The sequence below is a fragment of the Capricornis sumatraensis genome, chromosome X, assembly GCF_032405125.1.
Source record: "Capricornis sumatraensis isolate serow.1 chromosome X, serow.2, whole genome shotgun sequence".
In the NCBI taxonomy this organism is placed as follows: domain Eukaryota; kingdom Metazoa; phylum Chordata; class Mammalia; order Artiodactyla; family Bovidae; genus Capricornis; species Capricornis sumatraensis.
In genome coordinates this window covers 85,902,486-85,923,550 of record NC_091092.1, presented here as the reverse complement: position 1 = coordinate 85,923,550, position 21,065 = coordinate 85,902,486, and the positions used below count along the sequence as shown (strand labels likewise).

The following is a 21,065-nucleotide window of genomic DNA, read 5'->3' as shown; positions in this document are numbered from 1 at the left end:
TTTCTTAACTTTGCGGAAGTCTCTGTCAAAGATGTGGGACCTCATAACTCTTATGGGTCTAAATCTTACCACGTGAAATCTTTGAGCTATTTGGCAGACGTTTTTATGTGTGAGGTCTTTGATGTTTGTGTGGGTCTCAGCTATAGGACGGAGAAGGCAATGGCACCCCACTCCAGTACCCTTGCCTGGAAAATCCCATGGACGGAGGAGCCTAGTAGGCTGCAGTCCATGGGGTCACACAGAGTTGGACATGACTGAAGTGACTTAGCAGCAGCAGCAGCTATAGGAATGAGGTTTTGTGGGTTTTTTTTTTAAGTTATTGGATTATAGTTGTTTATCATTAGCTTATGGGCTTCCCTGCTGGCTCAGCTGGTAAAGAATCCACTCGCAATGTGGGAGACCTGAGTTCAATCCGTGGGTTGGGAACATACCCTGGAGAAGGGAGCAGCTACCAACTCCAATATTCTGACCTGGAGAATTCCATGGACTGTATAATCCATAGGGTCACAAAGAGTCAGACACAACTGAGCAACTATAACTTTCATGTGCTTTTACAGAGCCTCAGCAGAGTGAAGCCACAGTGTACAAGGAGCCTGGGGTCCTCTGCCACTACTTGGAAATCCACCTGTCAACCAGGAACACAGGTATTAGTCTGCGATGTTTATTATTGTGTTGCACCACTGACATTGGGGTGTTGGTTTGTTACTGCAGGAGAATTCATTCCTGAACACACACACACAGTACTGTGTGGATTGAATCCTCTGTGGAAATGGGCTCTGCAAGCTGAGGAGCTCAAGGACAGGGCAGCCTTCTTCTGGGAGGGCCTCCTAGCTTCTAGGATTTGCTTTTCCTTCCTTAATAGTAGACACAGCTCTGACCAGGTGAGGGGGATGGGAGAGCATTTGCATCTCCAAGTTGGACACCGGCTCTGGGCAACACTGCCAGGAGCAGAGAGACCCTGGACACGGAATGCTGTTCTTCAGAGATGCAGAGGTGAATGAGGCACTGGTGTTCCATAACCGTGCTCGGCTTTAATAATGGGCTTCAGGGTCCATCTAGAGTTGTGAGAATTCAGCCACAAATGTCTGCACATACATTAAAGATAGCTTTGATTTCACCAAATGGCTCCAACAGTGGATTTCTCCTTAGAATGAAGGCTATTTCTATTGTAAATGAGACCCATCATGCTCCTTTCCACCCCCACCATTGGACACAGTGCTTCTCCTAGGACAAAGCCCCTGGGGCTAGTGGGGCAGCAGGCATGGTTTCCCCAACTATCAGGGCCGTTTGATGTTATGACACAAGGCCACACAATTTGCTGCGACAGTTCTTGTTTAGAGTTGTCAACTACAAATTGGCATTTACCAAGAGCATGGCCAACGACTGAACAACAAAGGCATTTGCCATCTGCCTCTATGGAGACTGAACCCTCAGCTGCTATAGCTGTTGACCTTCAGCAATCCCTGAGGGAGTTCAGGGTGGAGTGAGGCACTCTCTGCTCCAGGGAATCTGGTGGGACAGGTCTTTAGATGGATGTTTTTAAGAACAGATTTTATGATCTCAATCCTTGCATCTCCTCATGTCTAGAGAAGCACTAAATCCCTTCATGGTGACATCAGATCCTCATGACTAACAAAAACCCTTTTGTAAAATGAGTGCTTCATGGTATTGAACTCCCCCTTCACCAAAACCTTATATATTGACTTTCCCAACCTCTGCTGCTTTGGAGCAGTCTCTCAGAGCTATTTGGGATGCTGCCTCCCGGGCTGCAGTTCTCATTTTGCCCCAAATAAAACTTAACTCACAACTCTCAGGTTGTATATATTTTTTAGTCAACAGTTACGGTGACCATGAAGGGACCCAGAGTGGACTTCCTTCCTTTGACTGGACTCCATGAGGAACCGGAGCTTTGGTACCAGTAGCGGCTCCTTGCACCCGTCTGCCTCCACAGGGGATGCAGACGAATTTGGGTAAGTCTCTCCTGGTTCTTGAATCTACCATATTGGTTGAGATTCTCAGTTTTATTTGGCAGTGGAGCAGGTTACCTGCCCCCTCCCAGTAGGAAAGATACTGGGGCAGGGGCCCAGGTGAAACACCCAGGACATACCCACTCATGGTCTAGACACTGAATGGTGCTCTGTTGAAAGATACTGACGAATTCCCACCCAGTCAAAAGATACTGGGGCTGGCTGAAAGATGCCAGGAGAATTGCCCACACAGTGAAAAGGTACTGGGTAGGGGGGGCTCGACTGTGATAAAATTGAGGAATACCCAGGGCTCTGCTGAAAGATACTGAGGTCGTGACACTGAGGTCGTGCTGCTGTAGAGCAGTTAAGTAAGAGGCTGATCTGACACTTTTCTTCAATTTGACTGCCTTTATAGAATTTGTCAGGATAAAAGTGAGGAAAATACACGAGAGCTTGGCTCTGAAAAAAATGGACAAGACTCCTCCCGGCCAGTTTCGGTTTTCTCAGCTGACTGAGAAATTTACAGGAGTGGTGGAGGCCTAGTCCTTATACTGTGCAGTGGTCCCATAGGGAAGCCCACTCATTAATTAAAATACTTGCTCATCCGGGGGGTCACACATAAGAACTGGCCATTCAGCGACCTGAGCAGCCATGGTGGTCTTAGATTGCTGGAGGCAAGATCCGAGACATGTAAGACAAGCTGAAACAACTCTGGGGTGACTCCTGGAGGAGTTAAGCTCACAAGAAGCACATGGGTCCACTACACAAGTTCACTAGTGACTTTTATCCCTGACAAATTCAGCTTAAAATGGGAAACAGAAAAAAAAAAAGGGAAACAGAATCTCTCAAAAACAGAAACAAAGGGGTGTTAGAAAGCCAGCATCTGACTTACACTCTAGCCAGATTCATGTACAATATGCATGGAACTCATACCTCCAAGTACCTAGTTAATTGGACAAATTATACTAAAAGAGATCTCAACCTAAAATGGCCAAATTGGGGATCTTTTGATATTGTAAAATTGATATTTTTTGCATGCACAATTAGAAAAGGCCAGCCATACTTTGACTGGTATCTAAAGCTTCTAAAACAGGAAATGAGAGAGTAACTTCTTCGCAGAAAATCAACAAGAAATTGCTTGAAACTATATCAAAACTAAAAAAGGGCTGCTAGCTCTGACTTTGCCAGGTCGCAGGTCTAGTCAAACTGGGAAGTCATGTTTGACATTTATGCCATTTGGGTTTTTATTTCTGGGCATCCCTTTACCATCTTTTTGGGGCACTCTTGCCACTTGGCTTTTGATTTCTGGGCATCTCTTTGCCTTTTGTTTCATTTGGAGTGTGACTCCTGCCTGGTGAAGTTCTGGTTTGTTTTTGTTTTGTTTGTTTGGCTTGAGTGCACAGACATCTGGTACAAACTGCTCAAGCTAATGTGGGAATTGCTCACTATAAGGTTCCACACTCCACCTGGGAACCCCTTGGGGAAAAAATTTTTCTTTGACTGATCAATCTATAGCTATGATCCAATGACAAGAAAAATAGCCTAAAATATTAGATCTTTTATTGACATAGGATAGGAAAATGGACTGAAGTTCCCTTCTGTCTAGGACTTCCTCCTGTAATCAACAGCCTGGGGCTGATCAAACTAAGACCCCCTACTTCCCCAGAGGGACAATCCCTGCTGGGACCAACCTGCCCTTGTTATCAGGGCCAAGGTGAGCACTATCTGGTCTAAATTTTGGCTATAAAACTATGGTCATACACACAAAAATTACAATTTTTGACAATGTGGTCACTATATTCTTTAGATTCCAGATGAAGCTTGAAGAAAAAATTATCTCTTTAAGAATTCTTGCCCTGAGGAAGTAACTCCTCCTATACCTTTAGACCAGAGCTCTCTGGATCACTTATCTAGACCATATCTAATTCCTGAAACCAAAAGGAAAAAAAGGGAGGAACAAAGCCTTTTAAAATCTTATTCCAACCATTTTTTATTCATAACTAAGTTTGGAAAACAAAGCTATAGGATCTCTTGTGTCTATTTGGATATATGTATGTCTCAGTGTGTGTCTTTTTTTTAATATAATATTACTGATTGCTGAGATCAGTGTGTAAATGAGTTCTAATCTAATTGGCCTTTAAAAAGTATGCACTTACAAATCAAATAATTCTAAATGCAAGAGAAATTAACCTAAATGAATTTCAGGTTCATGTGAACTGAGAAATATTCAGTATTAAATACCTGATATTAATGTGTATTTGTTGACCTAAATAATATAGACATGTCTATGAGTAATTATCATTAAGCAGAATATTTTCATTGTACCTAGGTTAATATAAGTTAAATATTATTATATCTGTTACAAGTTTGTCAACAAGGAAATTACCTCGAGTGAAGAAACTTCTAAAAAAATGTAAATGTAATATGAGCCTTTAGATAAACTCTATTAAGAATAATTATGCTTTAGGAATGTCTGTCTAAAATAGTCTCTCCAGATTGGGGTAACTTTAACTTCTAAGGGTTGTGCTAAACTAAGTGTTGGAAGTCCATTGAATAGCTAAGTCATTTCCAAATAAAATAAGATTTTGAAACATTTACTACTAAACACTTATTACCTTTTACAGAGAAATTAAAGAGATTTGGGATTAAAAATGATGTTTGGTGCCATCCTAAAATGTTTTCTGTAAGAAAACAAAGGTTTTAGAAATAATCACTGATATTTATGCTCACCAATCTATAAAATGCTAACATAAAAGTCAGTTCTTGGTTGCTTAAGGGAAGTAGAAAGTGTGTTTTTGGAAAAGAAGGTAGGAGGAATGGAATTGCATTTTGTGAATGGAAAAGGAGGCAAGCCTGACTTACAGGTGGCTTTTTAGGATGGAAGAACATAGTAATGGGTACAGAAAGTGATAAGGTTTGTGAAAAGTGAACCATGAGGAAAGAGTTTTGTATATGGTTAGGACTAACTTTGTATATGGTTAGGGCTAAGAAAAACATCTACTTCTGCTTTATTGACTATGCCAAAGCCTTTGACTGTGTGGATCACAATAAACTGTGGAAAATTCTGAAAGAGATGGGAATACCAGACCACCTGACCTGCCTCTTGAGAAACCTGTATGCAGGTCAGGAAGCAACAGTTAGAACTGGACATGGAACAACAGACTGGTTCCAAATAGGAAAAGGAGTACATCAAGGCTGTATATTGTCACCCTGCTTATTTAACTTCTATGCAGAGTACATCATAAGAAACGCTGGACTGGAAGAAGCACAAGCTGGAATCAAGATTGCCGGGAGAAATATCAATAACCTCAGATATGCAGATGACGCCACCCTTATGGCAGAAAGTGAAGAGGAACTAAAAAGCCTCTTGATGAAAGTGAAAGAGGAGAGTGAAAAAGTTGGCTTAAAGCTCAACATTCAGAAAACGAAGATCATGGCATCTGGTCCCATCACTGCATGGGAAATAGATGGGGAAACAGTAAAAACAGTGTCAGACTTTATTTTGGGGGGCTCCAAAATCACTGCAGATGGTGATTGCAGCCATGAAATTAAAAGACGCTTGCTCCTTGGAAGGAAAGTTATGACCAACCTAGATAGCATATTCAAAAGCAGAGAGATTACTTTGCCAACAAAGGTCCATCTAGTCAAGGCTATGGTTTTTCCAGTGGTCATGTATGGATGTGAGAGTTGGACTGTGAAGAAAGCTGAGTGCCGAAGAATTGATGCTTTTGAACTGCAGTGTTGGAGAAGACTCTTGAGAATCCCTTGGATTGCAAGGAGATCAACCAATCCATCCTAAAGGAGATCAGTCCTGGGTATTCTTTGGAAGGAATGATGCTAAAGCTGAAACTCCAGTACTTTGGCCACCTCATGTGAAGAGTTGACTCATTGGAAAAGACTCTGATGTTGGGAGGGATTGGGGGCAGTAGAAGAAGGGGACGACAGAGGATGAGATGGCTGGATGGCATCACCAACTCGATGGACATGAGTTTGAGTGAACTCTGGGAGTTGGTGATGGACAGGGAGGCCTGGTGTGCTGCAGTTCATGGGGTCGCAGTTGGACATGACTGAGCGACTGAACTGAACTGAACTGAGGACTAAGTTTAAAATAGTTAATTAAGTTTACCTTTTAAGTAAAGTAAGATGGTGCAAAAACTTGAATTTAGCTCTTCTTTCTGTTAAGAGGACACCTTTTCTTCAGATATTGAACTGCCTATGATAGTAGATTTAAGTTTCTTTATCTTTTAAATGACCTGTTCTGAAATCCCTTATTGTTACTTTGGCTAAGTGAATAGCTGTTGTTTCACAATGACCTATAATCCTATCTGACTAAATGTTCTAAACCTTTTGATACTTGTTGACAAAGCTTCCTAAGTCATTCTAATGTAGAAGATTTGTAGCTAACTTTGGGATGCTTCAGAGGGCCCCTGAAATATCCCAAAGAGAGATATTATACTAATTAGGTTCATTTTGTATACAGAATTACATGAGATGTATTGTCAAGTGAGTAATAAGTCAGGTTATATTGTATGGTAAATGTTATTAATATAGATATCCTAGAAACTGTATGGAGTTCCTAAAAGTCTGATATGTTTGGGTAAAATGTTATCAAGCATAATTCTAGTTACTATCTCAAAATATTGTCATAGCATTAAACAAGTTTCACCTCTTCTAGAAGATTTATAAAAAGGACTTTTGGATAAATACCAGTTTCTGAACTGGGTAAAAGATTCTAATAGAAAACCTGATGACTTCACAAAGGTTAACAAAAGGACTGAAGGAAGTAGTGAATATGCTTATAAGTTTTATGGTTTCTATCTGAAAAATTACTGATTTGAATCTGTGTTTTCCAGGTGTAAGAAAAAAAAACCTTCCCCTCAAACTAATTATGACAGTAATTTGGTAAAATTATATTTTATAAACAAATTAAACATTTATCTTTTCTCTATATCTGAACCCTCCAGAGATTGGAAGCTCTTAGTTTCCAGTAACTTTATCAGATAAGTTAGGAAGATTATCTCAATAACAGGTACAGAAATCTCAAGGAATTTTGGAGACCTTGAGAAGGGAGGAATTTATTTAGATCTGTTAGGCAAAATCTGTGATAAGCCTTTGGCATGGCTTTCCTAGCCCTGAAAGCTTTTATTTTAAAAGTTCAGTCTGAGACTCTATAAAAGTTTCAGCAAAGCAAAATGTCTATGATCAATTATGGTTATATAAGTCATCAGGCCAAGTTTATTGAGACCAGACCTATACTACAAACAGGTCTTAATTTGGTTATATTTGGTAAAAATGATGGTGATTTTAAGGAGAAAGAGATGTTTCAATGAATGTTAAATCCCAGTTCATTAATGGAAGGTTATCTTCTAAGTCTTAGTTATCTACTAAGACTCATTTCCTGGATAGTTCTTTGCTGTTAGGGTATATTAATGTAAAATTGAATTGAATTATTAAAGAACTTCCCTGGTGGCTCAGACGGTAAAGCGTCTGCCTGCAGTGCAGGAGACCTGGGTTTGATCCCTGGGCCGGGAAGATCCCCGGAGAAGGAAATGGCAACCCACTCTAGTACTCTTGCCTGGAAAATTCCATGGACAGAGGAGCCTTGTAGGCTACAGTCCATGGGGTCGCAAAGAGTCGGATACAACTGAGCAACTTCACTTCACATTAGAGAACACTCTAGGGTTGTTTCTGAAGGTTATCTCAGTAATCTATCTTTGGATGCATATCAGATGCCTCACACATGACCTACAATCAAGACTGGAAGAAGACATAATTTAAGGAAGACAATTTCAGGAACTGTCTCCAACCTAGATGGAAGGACCTTTCTATCAGGTACTCTTAATTAGCTCATGCCCAGTGAAATTGAAGGGAAATTGACTCTTGGGTTTAACTCCCACTTCCAAAGGCCCCTAAGCTGGACTGGTCCATAGAGAGGCCTGCTGATCTCAAGCTCACCTTAAAACAATGCTCAAACAGAGGAAGCTACACTATACTAGGACGAGAAGAAGATGACATCAGAAGTAGACAGCTTGCCCAAGATGGTGATCTGACTTTTATGATCATTTATAATGTTTTCTTGATTCCTTGGACATATGCCTATCAATCACATGTTTTCAATCATGGACATGATTCTATGCTAATTTAAAACTCAATCCAATTGTTGCGTTGTAGCCAATTACCTGTGCCTAGTATTTCTGCGTTACCTTGGTGGATTTCTGTTCTCTAGGGCTCTGATTGGATACCCCCAGGATATTTATTTTAGATGAGTGTTCAGTACTGTTCTGTCTATTCATGATATTATTAGATGGGGTCCTCTCACCTGGCCAACTAATAATACCTGCTCTGATGCTGGCCATAGATTTAAGTATTCTCTTAGGGTCATTTAAACTCAATCGGAATGATGAGCTAAGTCTCAATAAAAAATTAACCTCTCATCTATTAAAAGGAAAACTCCCACAATTGTGGGGAGGCTCTACATGGTTAACACCAGGCTATGGTCATTTAAGTTTTAAGGCTCCTCTATGTTGGGAACAGTTAAGTCATACTAAAAATGATCAACCTGGTAATTATGAGACAAGGCTGGGTGCTTTATGAACTATGCCTATTATTACCCTTAGAGAGAGTGATCGGTATGGAACTCAGTGGATTTATAGCACTAATTTATGGCCTTGACATCTACAGGGATGGATACGAAGGTGTAGCCTGGGATTCCCATGAATTTAAGGTCATACATGTTAACAAATTAGAGGTAACCCTAACTAATCTACCATTGGTATGATCCCAGTGGGTCAAAGATCTGTATTCTACTGGTATGACCATTTAGCAGCTTGTGTGTGTGTGTGTGTGTGTGTGTGTGTGTGTGTGTGTGTGTGTGCCTTCAATGGGGTTGGAAGATATAGTTGATGATATCTAAGCCTTAACAACTTTCATAAGCTTTAAATGATAGTAATCGGGCTGTTAGTCTATTGAATTCTGAGATCTCTATGACGAGAAAGGCAGTGGTACACAACTGCAAAGCCATTGATACCTTACAGCATCTCAGGAAGATATCTGTGCTAAAATTCAAACTGAATGCTATATTTTCATACCTGATAAATCCTTTAATCCTCTTTTGATGAACCACATGAAAAATCAGATTTCTGCTTTAAGTGACCCACTCCCTAGTCTTAACAATCTTTTAAAAAAACTGGTTTGGTGTGTGAGGCTCGTGGCTAAAATATTTAATTCCACTAATGTTATTAACTATACCATTTGTATTTTGCTTGTTTCACAAGAGTATTATTTCTTGTATTACCAAGTGTATGACTGAGCTTCCAATGAAAATGATAACTAGACATGAAGCAGTTGGTCAAATGTATAGCCCAATATATGATCAATGATTGTAATAGTGTAACTCTAGGTATGAAAAGATGCAATGAGAGGGAATATTTTTCTGGACCATAACTAGAAGACAGGTGTCCAGAGATCTTTGACTATTAAGACCTAATCCAGTAATAGCACATTGAGTGTCTTATCAACAAAAACCTTCTTCAGAACTGGGAACGAGCCTTCCCAGCAATGCAGGACAAAATGGTCATAAAATGCCCTGCAAAATATGGTTGGATTTATGACCACAAGGGGGTCGTGTCAACTACAAATTGGCACTTACCAAGAGCATTGCCAACAACTGAACAACAAAGGTATTTGTCATCTGCCTCTATGGAGATCAGGACTTCCCTGCTGGCTCAGATGGTAAAGCATCTGTCTACAATGTAGGAGACCTAGGTTCGATCCCTGAGTCAGGAAGATCCCTTGGAGAAGGAAATGGCAATCCACTCCAGTACTATTGCCTGGAAAATCCCATGGACAGAGGAGCTTGGTAGGCTACAGTCCATGGGGTCCCAAAGAGTTGGACACGACTGAGTGACTTCACTTTTCTATGGAGATTGAACCCCATGCTGCTATAGCTCAGGGTTGACCTTCAACAATCCCTGAGGGAGTTCAGGGTCGGGTGAGGCACTCTGTGCTCCAGGGAACCTGGTGGGACAGGTCTTTAGATAGTTGGATGTTTTTAGGAACAGATTTTATGATCTCAATCCTTGCATCTCCTCATATCTGGAGAAGCACTAAATCCCTTCATGGTGACATCAGATCCTTGTGACTAACAAAAACCTTTTGTGAAATGAGTGCTTCATAGCATTGAATTCCCCCTTCACCAAAACCTTATATATTGACTTGCCCCCACTGCCATTTTAGAGCAGTCTCTCAGAGCTATCTGAGATGCTGCCTCCTGGGCTACGGTCCTCATTTTGCCCCAAATAAAACTTAACTCACAACTCTCAAGTTGTATATCTTTTTTTTAGTCTACACCTTCAAGTGGGAAGACTTTATTTTCTCCCATTACCAGAACATTTGTGGCTGGCAATCGCAGGCTCAATGATATTGCAAACAGGTTTGAATTTTCTTTCCCTCTTTCATCTTAACCACTTTTAAGCATAGTGACTTTTGTCATCACATTTATTGCCTTGTGGTCCCAAGATGGCTGCTGCACTTTCAGCCCTCACATCTATATCCAATGCAGGAAAAGGGGATCAGGACAAAGGCTTTCTTTCTAATTAGGCATTGTCTTGTTGCGTCTTCCAGCTTCTGATAGCGGCTGGCATTTTTTCACTTGTGGCCCCATCACTCCAATATCTTCCTCCATGGACATAATGCCACCTCCTCTGTGTATGCATCTCCTCTTCTGCTATCTAAAATCTGCCTCAGGCTCCCTTGTATAACACTTGGTGGTTACATTTAGAGCCCACCAGATAATTAGGATAATCTCCCTGTCTCCAGATCCTTCACTTAATCACATCTACAAAGTCTTCTTTTGCAAGTTTTCAATTGTTGACAGGTTTCAATGATTAGGAGGTGGATGATTTTGTAGGGCTATTAGTTAGCCCAGGCTTTCCAGATGGTGCTAGTGGTAAGGAACCCACTTGCCAGTGCAGGAGACCTAAGAGATGCAGGTTAGATCCCTGGTCAGGGAGATTCCCTGAAGAAGGGCATGGCAACGCACTGCAGTATTCTTGCCTGGAGAATCCACATGGATAGACAACCCTGGTGGGCTACAGTCCATTAATTCACAAAGAGTCAGACACAACTGAGTGACACTTTTGCTTTGGTGTCATGTCTTGGAGGTGGTTCTGTATCTGTGCCCCAACACTTGAGGTCTCTGAGTTTCTCTGGGATGCTTGTCAATTCTACAATGGTTATAAATTATTTTTCAGTCAGGGTCCAAGATAAGAGGTCTTTTAGCTGTTTGAGGATATGAGCTGTTTGAAGGGTATGAGGCATCTGAGTTCTTTTGGGTGTGTGTTCCATGACATAAAACCACTGTGTCATTTGGGGTATACTCATACATTTGGTGGTTTCTGTGTAAGGGTGTGATGCCTCTGACTAATAATTGGTCTGTTAGAATTTGATCAGGTTTATGTTTCAAGTTGGAGTTGTCTTTGCCAGTTGGTTTCCATGAACTCTGTGAGTCTGTTTGAAATCTGTTCCCAATTTAGGAATTTCCTGAACAGGTTTTTTTTTTTTTTTTGGTGGTGGTGGTCTGTGTCCAAGGTGTGACATGTCTGAACACTCTAGGTGAATTAGACTCTCTGGTGACTATGTCTAGGCTGCAAGAACTCTCTAGGGGACCTGTACCCCATAGTGTGAAATCTCTGGGATATTTTGTATCCTGGTCCCAACACAGGGGGTCTGTGAACTCATGGGCATCTGTTCCATGGCCTAATGTCTCCAGATTGTTTTCTGGCTTGTGTCCAAGAGTGCAAGTTCTCTGAGCTCTTTGGGGTCTGGGTCCCAGGATGTGAACTTTCTGCAATTTGGGGATCTATGTTCAGAGTATGAAGTCTGTGTGTTTTTTGGGGTGGGAGGTCCTGTGTCACATGATGGGAATTATGAGCCATTTGGGATATGTTCCCATGTGTGAAGAGTCTGTCCCTATGGACAATCTCTGTTAAGAGTATGATGTCTCTGACCTCTGTTCTGTTTCTAAGGGGTGGCGTCTGTTTAGCCATCTGTGTAACTGTGTGGTATCACTGTTTGTCCATGGATTGGGATTCCAGAGTGTGAGTCTTCTGAGCTGTTTGGGGTTTTATGTCATGTCCTCTGAACTGTTTTGGAGAGCTGACTCTCAAGGGGATGAGATCACTGAGGTACTTGCCACCTGTGCCCCTGAGTGAATAGTTTGAGCCCTTAGGGGGTTGTGCGTTCCTAGGGTGTGAATTGCCAGAGCCGTCTGGGGTATGTGTTCAGGTCTGAAGGTCTCCAACATATTAGGATTCTATGTGATCGGATGTGAAATCTCTGCTTCAGATTTTCTCTGAACTTGCGAGGTCTGTGAGGTTGGTGAGGAGTTAGGGGTGGAGAGAGTGGACCCATTCCAAAGCTTAAGGCCTCAGAATTGTTTTCTGTTGCACCCACAGTGTAAGATCACTGAGCTCTTTTGGACTGTGTCTCAGGGTGTGAAGTCTCTGCAGTGTTTCCCAGTCATTGTCTCAGTCTATGAAATCTCTGAGGTTCTTGGGAATCATTGTCCATGGCCTCAGAATTGTGTTGAGTCTGAGTGTGTGAGGTCTTCTGAACTTTGCGGAAGTCTCTGTCAAAGATGCGGGAACTCATAACTCTTAATGGTCTAAATCTTATCACATGAAATCTTTGAGCTATTTGGCAGATGTTTTCATGTGTGAGGTCTTTGATGTTTGTGTGGGTTTCAGCTATAGGAGGAGAAGGCACTGGCAACCCACTCCAGTACTCTTGCCTGGAGAATCCCATGGCCAGAGGAGCCTGGTGGGCTGCAGTCCATGGGGTCGCTCACTTTCATGCACTGGAGAAGGAAATGGCAACCCACTCCAGTGTTCTTGCCTGGAGAATCCCAGGGACAGTGGAGCCTGGTGGGCTGCTGTCTATGGGGTCGCATGGAGTCAGACATGACTGAAGCAACTTAGCAGCAGCAGCAGCAGGAGCAGCAGCAGCAGCTATAGGAATGAGATTTTTTTTTGGTAAAAAAAAAGTTATTGGATTATAGTTGTTTATCATTAGCTTATGGGCTTCCCTGCTGGCTCAGCTGGTAAAGAATCCATTCGTAATGTGGGAGACCTGGGTTCGATCCATGGGTTGGGAAGATACCTTGCAGAAGGGAGTGGCTACCAACTCCAATATTCTGACCTGGAGAATTCCATGGACTGTATAATCCATGGGGTCACAAAGAGTCAGACACAACTGAGCAACTATAACTTTAATGTGCTTTTACAGAGCCTCAGCAGAGTGAAGCCACAGTGTACAAGGAGCCTGGGGTCCTCTGCCACTACTTGGAAATCCACCTGTCAACCAGGAACACAGGTATTAGTCTGCGATGTTTATTATTGTGTTGCACCACTGACATTGGGGTGTTGGTTTGTTACTGCAGGAGAATTCATTCCTGAACACACACACACAGTACTGTGTGGATTGAATCCTCTGTGGAAATGGGCTCTGCAAGCTGAGGAGCTCAAGGACAGGGCAGCCTTCTTCTGGGAGGGCCTCCTAGCTTCTAGGATTTGCTTTTCCTTCCTTAATAGCAGACACAGCACTGGCCAGGGGGTGGGGATGGGAGGGTATTTGCATCTCTAAGCTGGACTCTGCTCTGGGCAACACTGCTGGGGGCGGAGTGACCCTGGACATGGAATGCTGTTCTTCAGAGACTAGAGATGAATGACGTGCTGGTGTTCTATAGCCTGCTTGGCTTTAATAATGGGTTTCAGGGTCCATCTAGAGTTGGGAGAATTCAGCCACAGCATTAAATATAACTTTGATTTCACTAAATGCCTCCAGTAGTGGCTTTCTTCCTCTCCTTAGAATGAAGGCACTTTCTGTTGTAAATGAGACCGATCATGCTCCTTCCCACCCCCACCACTGGATCCAGTGCTTCTCCTAGGACAAAGCCCCTGGGGCTAGTGGGGCAGTGGGCAGGGGTTCCCCAACTGTGCCACCTTCAGGGCCATTTGATGTTCTTATGATACAGGCCCACACAATATGCTGCACTAGTTCTTGTTTAGACAGTATTATTTCTACCCCAAAGGAAATGCCTGCCTGAATTCATAGGCAGTTCCGTGGTTGGGACTCTGTGCTTTTTCACTGGCAAGGGCTGTGGATCAATCCCTGATCATGGAACAAAGATCCCTGAAGCCTTGCAGCAAAACCAAAAAAAAAGAAAAGAAAAATGCTCTTTCCACCAGATCCAGACATTTAAACCACATAGGCTCTGCAGCTCTGTTTCCTTGTTTACAGAATTGACATGCTAGAACCTAGCCTGGCAATTTCAAAGGGGTAGTTAAGAGATTATCTGAGAGGTTTTTTTTTTTTTTTTTTTTTTTTTCAGTAAAGCTTTCTTCTCCCTGCAAGTAACAGAAAATTCTATTAGACGGCCTTCAAGTGGGAAGGCTTTATTTTCTCCCATTACCAGAACATTTGAGGTTGGCAGTCACGAGCTCAATGATACTGTAAACAGCTTCGAATATTCTCTCCATCTTTCATCTTGATCATCTTTAAGCATACTAACTTTTATGTTTTCATGTTTATGCCTTGTGGTCCCAAGATGGCTACTGTACCTCCAGCCTTCATATCTATATCCAATCCTGGAAAAAGGGATCAGGAAAAAGGCTTTCTAATGGGGCACTGTCTGGTTGAGTCTTCCAGCTTCTGGTGGCCGCTAGCATTTCTTGGTTTTGGCCACATCACTCCAGTCTCTTCCCCCATGGTCATAATGCCACCTCCTCTGTGTGTGCATCTCCTCTACTATCTATCTCAAATCTCCCTCAGGCTCCCTCTTATAAGGACACTTGTGGTTACATTTCAGTTCAATTCAGTCGCTCAGTCATATCCCATTCTTTGTGACCCTGTGAATCAAAGCACGCCTCCCTGTACATCACCAGCTCCCAGAGTTCACTCAAACTCACGTCCATCGAGTCAGTGATGCCATCCAGCCATCTCATCCTCTGTCGTCTCCTTTTCCTCCTGCCCCAGCATCAAGGTCTTTTCCAATGAGTCAATTCTTTGCATGAGGTGGCCAAAGTATTGGAGTTTTAGCTTCAGCATCAGTCCTTCCAATGAACACCCAGTACTGATCTCCTTTAGGATGGACTGGTTGGATCTCCTTGCAGTCCAAGGGACTCTCAAGAGTCTTCTCCAACACCATAGTTCAAAACCATCAATTCTTCAGTGCTCAGCTTTCTTCACAGTCCAACTCTCACATCCATACATGACCATTAAAAAAACCATACCCTTGACTAGATGGACCTTTCCTGGCAAAATAATGTCTATGCTTTTGAATATGCTATCTAGGTTGGTCATAACTTTCCTTCCAAGGAGTAAGCATCTTTGAATTTCATGGCTGCAATCACCTTCTGCAGTGATTTTGGAGCCCCCCGAAAATAAAGTCTGACACTGTTTCCACTGTTTCCCCATCTATTTTCCATGAAGTGATGGGACCAGATGCCATGATCTTCGTTTCCTGAATGTTGAGCTTTAAGCCAACTTTTTCACTTTCACTTTCATCAAGAGGCTTTTTAGTTCCTCTTCACTTTCTGCCATAAGGGTGGTGTCATCTGCATATCTGAGGTTATTGATATTTCTCCCGGCAATCTTGATTCCAGCTTGTGCTTCTTCCAGCCCAGGGTTTCTCATGATGTACTCTGCATAGAAGTTAAATAAGCAGGGTGACAATATACAGCCTTGATGTACTCCTTTTCCTATTTGGAACCAGTCTGTTGTTCCATGTCCAATTCTACCTGTTGCTTCCTGACCTGCATACAGGTTTCTCAGGAGGCAGGTCAGGTGGTCTGGTATTTCCATCTCTTTCAGAATTTTCCACAGTTTATTGTGATCCACACAGTCAAAGGCTTTGGCATAGTCAATAAAGCAGAAATAGATGTTTTTCTGGAACTCTCTTGCTTTTTCGATGATCCAGTGGATCTAAATGTGGTTTCATTTAGAGCCCGTCAGATAATCAAGATAATCTCCATGTCTAAGACTCTTCACTTAATCACACCTACAAAGTCTTTTTTGCCATATAAATGAACAGTCACAGGTTTCAAGGATTAGGAGGTAGATAATTTTGTAGGGCTATTAGTTAGCCTGGACTTTCCAGGTGGCAGTAGTGGTAAAGAACTTGCTTGCCAGTGCAGAAGACCTAAGAGACGTAGGTTGGATCCCTGGATCAGGAAGATCCCCTGAAGAAGGATGTGGCAACCCACTCCAGTACTTTTTTACCTGGAAGATCCCATGGACAGAGGAGCCTGGTGGGCACAGTCCATAGGATCACAAAGAGTCAAACACAACTGAAGCCCCTTAGCAGACATGCATGTGTTAATTAGCCTTCTACAGTTGAGGATGACAGGAAGGGGCCCTTGAGTAAGTGACATCTTGGTTGAAATATAAAGGATATGAAGTTAACCAAGCAGAAGAAGGGGAGACAGAATGTGCCAGTGACATGTGTAAAAGCACTTGGAGATGAGAACAGTCAATATTTTTTTATTTATAGAAAAGAAAGTGAAATTTATTCAATGAAAACTAGAATTATAAAATTAGCAAATACAGGCACAAAAAATATATATACAAACAGCAGCAGCACTATGTATTGACTCACATAGGGGAATATCAGTGGTTCAAGGGCACTCAACACATCTTGTCAGTTAAAGGGAAAAAAATCCAAACATACACACACACACAGGCAAACAAAAAACAAAAACAAGAACCCAGCATTTTTCAACAGTACACTCAATCTATAGCAAACACAAATTCAGAACTGCTTTACAATGCTTCCTTTTTTAATACAAAAGATGCCCATGTTGCATTAAATATATCTGTATTTTTCAGTGGTTTACTGTTGACTTATTTTTAAATATATTAATGTTATTACATGCAAATCTTCCCTCTATTTAACAGCCTTTCCTTTGTCTTTTTTTATTTTTATTTTTTGGAGGGTATTTATTATTTTTGTTTGTTTGTTTAACCATTTATCATTTTTTAATTATTATTATTTTTTAACTTTATAATATTGTATTAGATTTACTATCATGTATCTAGCTTCCACCTACCAAAGATTTCTGGTTGGTAGGCAGACAGGTGCCTTATTCTCTGGGAAACTGTATGCAATGGTTTTAAACACTGGCCAGAAAATGTTTGTTTGCCATTTCAACACATGGAAATAGTTACAGTGATGCATAAATTGCCATTTTCTGCAAAACGCTGTGCAATGCTGGTGTCAAAGACTAGGCAGTCACTGTTCATAATGGCTGTTGCAATTCCCTCATGAATAGATTGAGGAGTGGCTTCCCAAGCCAATCGCCGCCTATGAGCATTTAGCTCAAGTCAATAAGCAGAATTTTTAGCTTGCTCACGTATTCCTGTCAGCTGTACAATCGCAAAGAATTGCTGGTGACCATCTTGGTTTTCCTGTTTCTCCAAGACTAGCATGAAGTCAAAGTCAAAACAGGACTGCACCATCACCCAGTCAACAGCACCAGGAAGATTAATGTCTATAGCAAGGAAAACTATATCCTCTCCCTGTAGGGTTGTCATGGACTCATGGTGATGCATCAGATGTGGCACAACAGCATCCAAAGAGCCTTGCCATTTACAGGCAACACCAGGGAATGGACAGGAACAAGGCCTAAACTCACAGAGCTCTTCGTGGTTGGTCTGCCTTTTCTGTGTAGAGTTAGTTCACATCCAGAAGAGGAATGTGTACATGGCAAAAGTACTGAATTGGCCACTTTGTCCATAGCCAAGTTGCAAGTGGACCCCAATGGGCCCCGGCAAGTCGGACAACGTGTGAGCTTTGGGCGACAGTTGAGACAAATGAGACGGCCACATTGACAGGGAAAAATGGGCGGTAACACATAGTCAAAGCAGACCGGTCACTCAAAAAGACTCGCCAGGTCATTGTTGGCCGCAGCAGTGTCAGGGCAGGCACACTCTGGGAGGATGGCATACATGTTGAGGTTCCAGTAGGTAATGCTGGTGCAGCCTCACGGCTCATTTCTGTGGGTGGAGAGCACACTGCAAACCCTGGTTCTGGCTCAAACGCATTTCTTTGCCAACGCCAACCGCCGCCACCACCTCTTCCTCAGGCCGCCACTGAAGAGACACTCTGGGAAGCCTTTGTTGGGCCACAGTTTTGCACGTCATCAAACCCCTCCCAGCGCTCCTGCTAAATATTGCACACTAAAGAGAGGCCCCCCCTTGAGGAGGCACTACCTGTGCACCGGTGGCCTGGAGGCGGCAAGGACAAACAATATTTTTTTAAAGTATATTTATTTATTTGGCTGCCCGTGTCCAAGTTGCATGACAGGAGATCTCTGATCTTCACTGTGGTATGTGGGATCTGTTTAGTTGCATCCTGTGAAATCTAGTTCCCTGACTGGGAATTGAACCCAGGACCTCTCCTTTAGGAGCAGAGAGTCTTAGCCACTGAACTACCAGGGAAATCCTAAGAACAAACAATTTTAACCTGGGAAAACCAAGCCATTTAAGGTAGCAGACCAGCCTGTCGAGCAATAGGCACATTGCCAAGGCCCAGATTAGCCCAGCCAGGCAGAGGGAAGAGAAGGAAATAGGCAACCTGGCAATATCCTGGTGCAGCTCCATAATCGTGTGTAATGGACAGGCTGAGGGCTGGCCTGTGCCTCTCACCAGACCTGGAAACTCACGCACTCAGCAAGTCAGGTCTCTGGACCACAGTGTCCCCACCAGCACAGGTCAGTGAGGGCTGACAGTGGTTAAGATACTGGCTTCTAGAGTTGGGTGACCTGGGACCCCTGGCAGGGTGGCCTTGTGCAGTTTACCTATCCTCTCTGGAGCGCCCTCTCCTCTTTCTTGTACTCCAGGTAGTAGGTGTTTGCAAATGTTAGTAATTATGAATACCAAGAGGTATTATGAGCCTTGGGATATTTCAGGGGAGAGAGGTAAGAAGAATGTGGGGCCTCTAGGTCTGCATTCAGGGCGCCAGAGCTCACTTCCTCTTTTGTAAGCTGTTTAGTCTCTTATTGGTCAAGCTGGTTCAATTTGGTTTCTGTTACTTGTAAACAAAAGCATTTTATCTGATAAGGGTTTTTCCTTTTTCTTTTTTTTTTTTTAACATAGAAAATTAAGAAAAATTTTAAAGTGGAGGATGTTGTGATGAAAAATTTAGCTGAAGTTCAGCAGTCTTTGTTTTTGTTTTTTTTTTTACATTTTACATTTGCAGCAAGCAGAATGATGCCCTTACCCCCCAAAGATGTCCTGGACCTAATTCCCAGAACCTGTGAATGTGTTAGGAATTCCCAGGTGGCACTAGTGCCACAGATCCCACCTGCCAATGCAGGAGATGTAAGAGATGCGGGTTCGATCCCTGGTCGGGAAGATCTCCTGGAGGAGGCATGGCAACCCACTCCAGTATTCTTGCCTGGAGAATCCCATGGACAGAGGAGCTGGACAGGCTACATTCCATAGGGTCGCACAGAGTCGGACACAACTGAAGGGACTGAGCATGCCCCCACATGAATATGGTGCATTACGTGGCAAAAGAAAAATCAAGGTTTCAGATGGAATTAAGGTTGTAAATCAAGTGACCTTAAAATAGGGAGAGTATCATGGATTGTCTGGTGGACCCAGTGTAATCACAGGGGTCCTTCAAAGTGAAGAGGGACTCAGAATCGATAAGATGGGAGAACTCAGCTGAAGTTATTAGCTTTCAAGATGGAGGAAGTAGGTCAGGAACTGAGGAATGCAGGGGCCTCTGAAAGCTGGAAAAGGCAAGAATACACATTTTCCCGTAGAGCATCTAGAAAGGAACGCAGGCCTGCTAACACTTTGATTGGAGGCCAGTGAGACCCGTGTCAGATTTCTGACCTCCAGAGCTGTAAGGTATTAAGTAGTGTTGCCTTGAGCCACTAGGTTTGTGCTGATTTGTTACAGCAGCGATAGGAGACTCATACAGCATCCTTTTATTTTTCTCCTCTTAATGTCATTGAAGAGAAACTCAACACCTTTGACTTCAACTAAGATATGTACTATAAGTCCACTTGTGTAAATTGCTTTTATTTCTCTCCTTTCTCTCTGCACCCACCAATCTTGCCTTCTATCTGTTTGCTGCTGCTGCTAAGTCACTTCAGTCGTGTCCAACTCTGTGTGACCCCATAGACGGCAGCCCACCAGGCTCCCCCGTCCCTGGGATTCTCCAGGCAAGAACACTGGAGTGGGTTGCCATTTCCTTCTCCAATGCATGAAAGCGAAAAGTGAAAATTAAGTCGCTCAGTCGTGTCTGACTCTTTGCGACCCCCTGGACCGCAGCCTACCAGGCTCCTCTGTCTATGGGATTTTCCAGGTAAGAGTACTGGAGTGGGGTGCCATCGCCTTCTCCGATACATGTGTAGAAAAACATGGTGAGAGAAAATGGTTATTTCTTGGTGGTGAGACTTAGAATAATTTTTTTTTTCTAGAAGGTTTTTGTTTGTTTTAATTAGAGGTTAATTGCTTTACAATATTATGATGGTTTTTGCCATACATCAACATGAATCAGCATTAGGTGTACATATGTCCCCTCCATCTTGAACCCACCTAGAGTGATTTTTTAAAAAAATATTTCATCTTTGTGCTTCTTGGCACTTTTGGGGGGCTTTTATTTTTAATGAGCAGGCATTATTATCATTATTTTTAACCAAATGATAAGGCCATGATTATTTATGTTCATTGCCAAAGTCGTAGCCACCATTGGGCAATCTGTGCATCCCAGATGAGGGCTCCTCAGCCAAGCAGCACAGCCCAGATCTAGCCTACTCCTTCCTCCTCTCCCCACATTGTAGACAAATAGATAAAATTTGTGCCTGGCTGTTCTGCACTGAACTGTTTTCTTCCCAAATTCAGATGTTGAAGCCCTAGTCCCCAGTAGCTCAGAAGGTGACCATAACTGGAGATATGGCCTTTAAAGGAGTGATTAAGTTAAAATGAGGTCGAGTGGGCCCTAATCCACTATGATTGATATCCTTTTACGAAGGGCAAGATTAGGACAGCAATAACACAGAAAGACCAGGTGAAGACACAATGAGTAGG

General features: G+C 42.6%; 1 non-coding gene and 1 pseudogene across 1 annotated transcript; both read right to left on the bottom strand.

The window, feature by feature from the left end:
• Positions 1-17,168: 17,168 nt before the first annotated feature.
• Positions 17,169-18,015, bottom strand: LOC138071248 (E3 ubiquitin-protein ligase SIAH1-like; annotated as a pseudogene).
• A 373-nt stretch (positions 18,016-18,388) lies between these two features.
• TRNAR-CCU (transfer RNA arginine (anticodon CCU)) lies at positions 18,389-18,461 on the bottom strand. The gene has a single exon. It is a non-coding gene; the product is annotated as a tRNA-Arg (tRNA).
• Between the last annotated feature and the right edge of the window lie 2,604 nt (positions 18,462-21,065).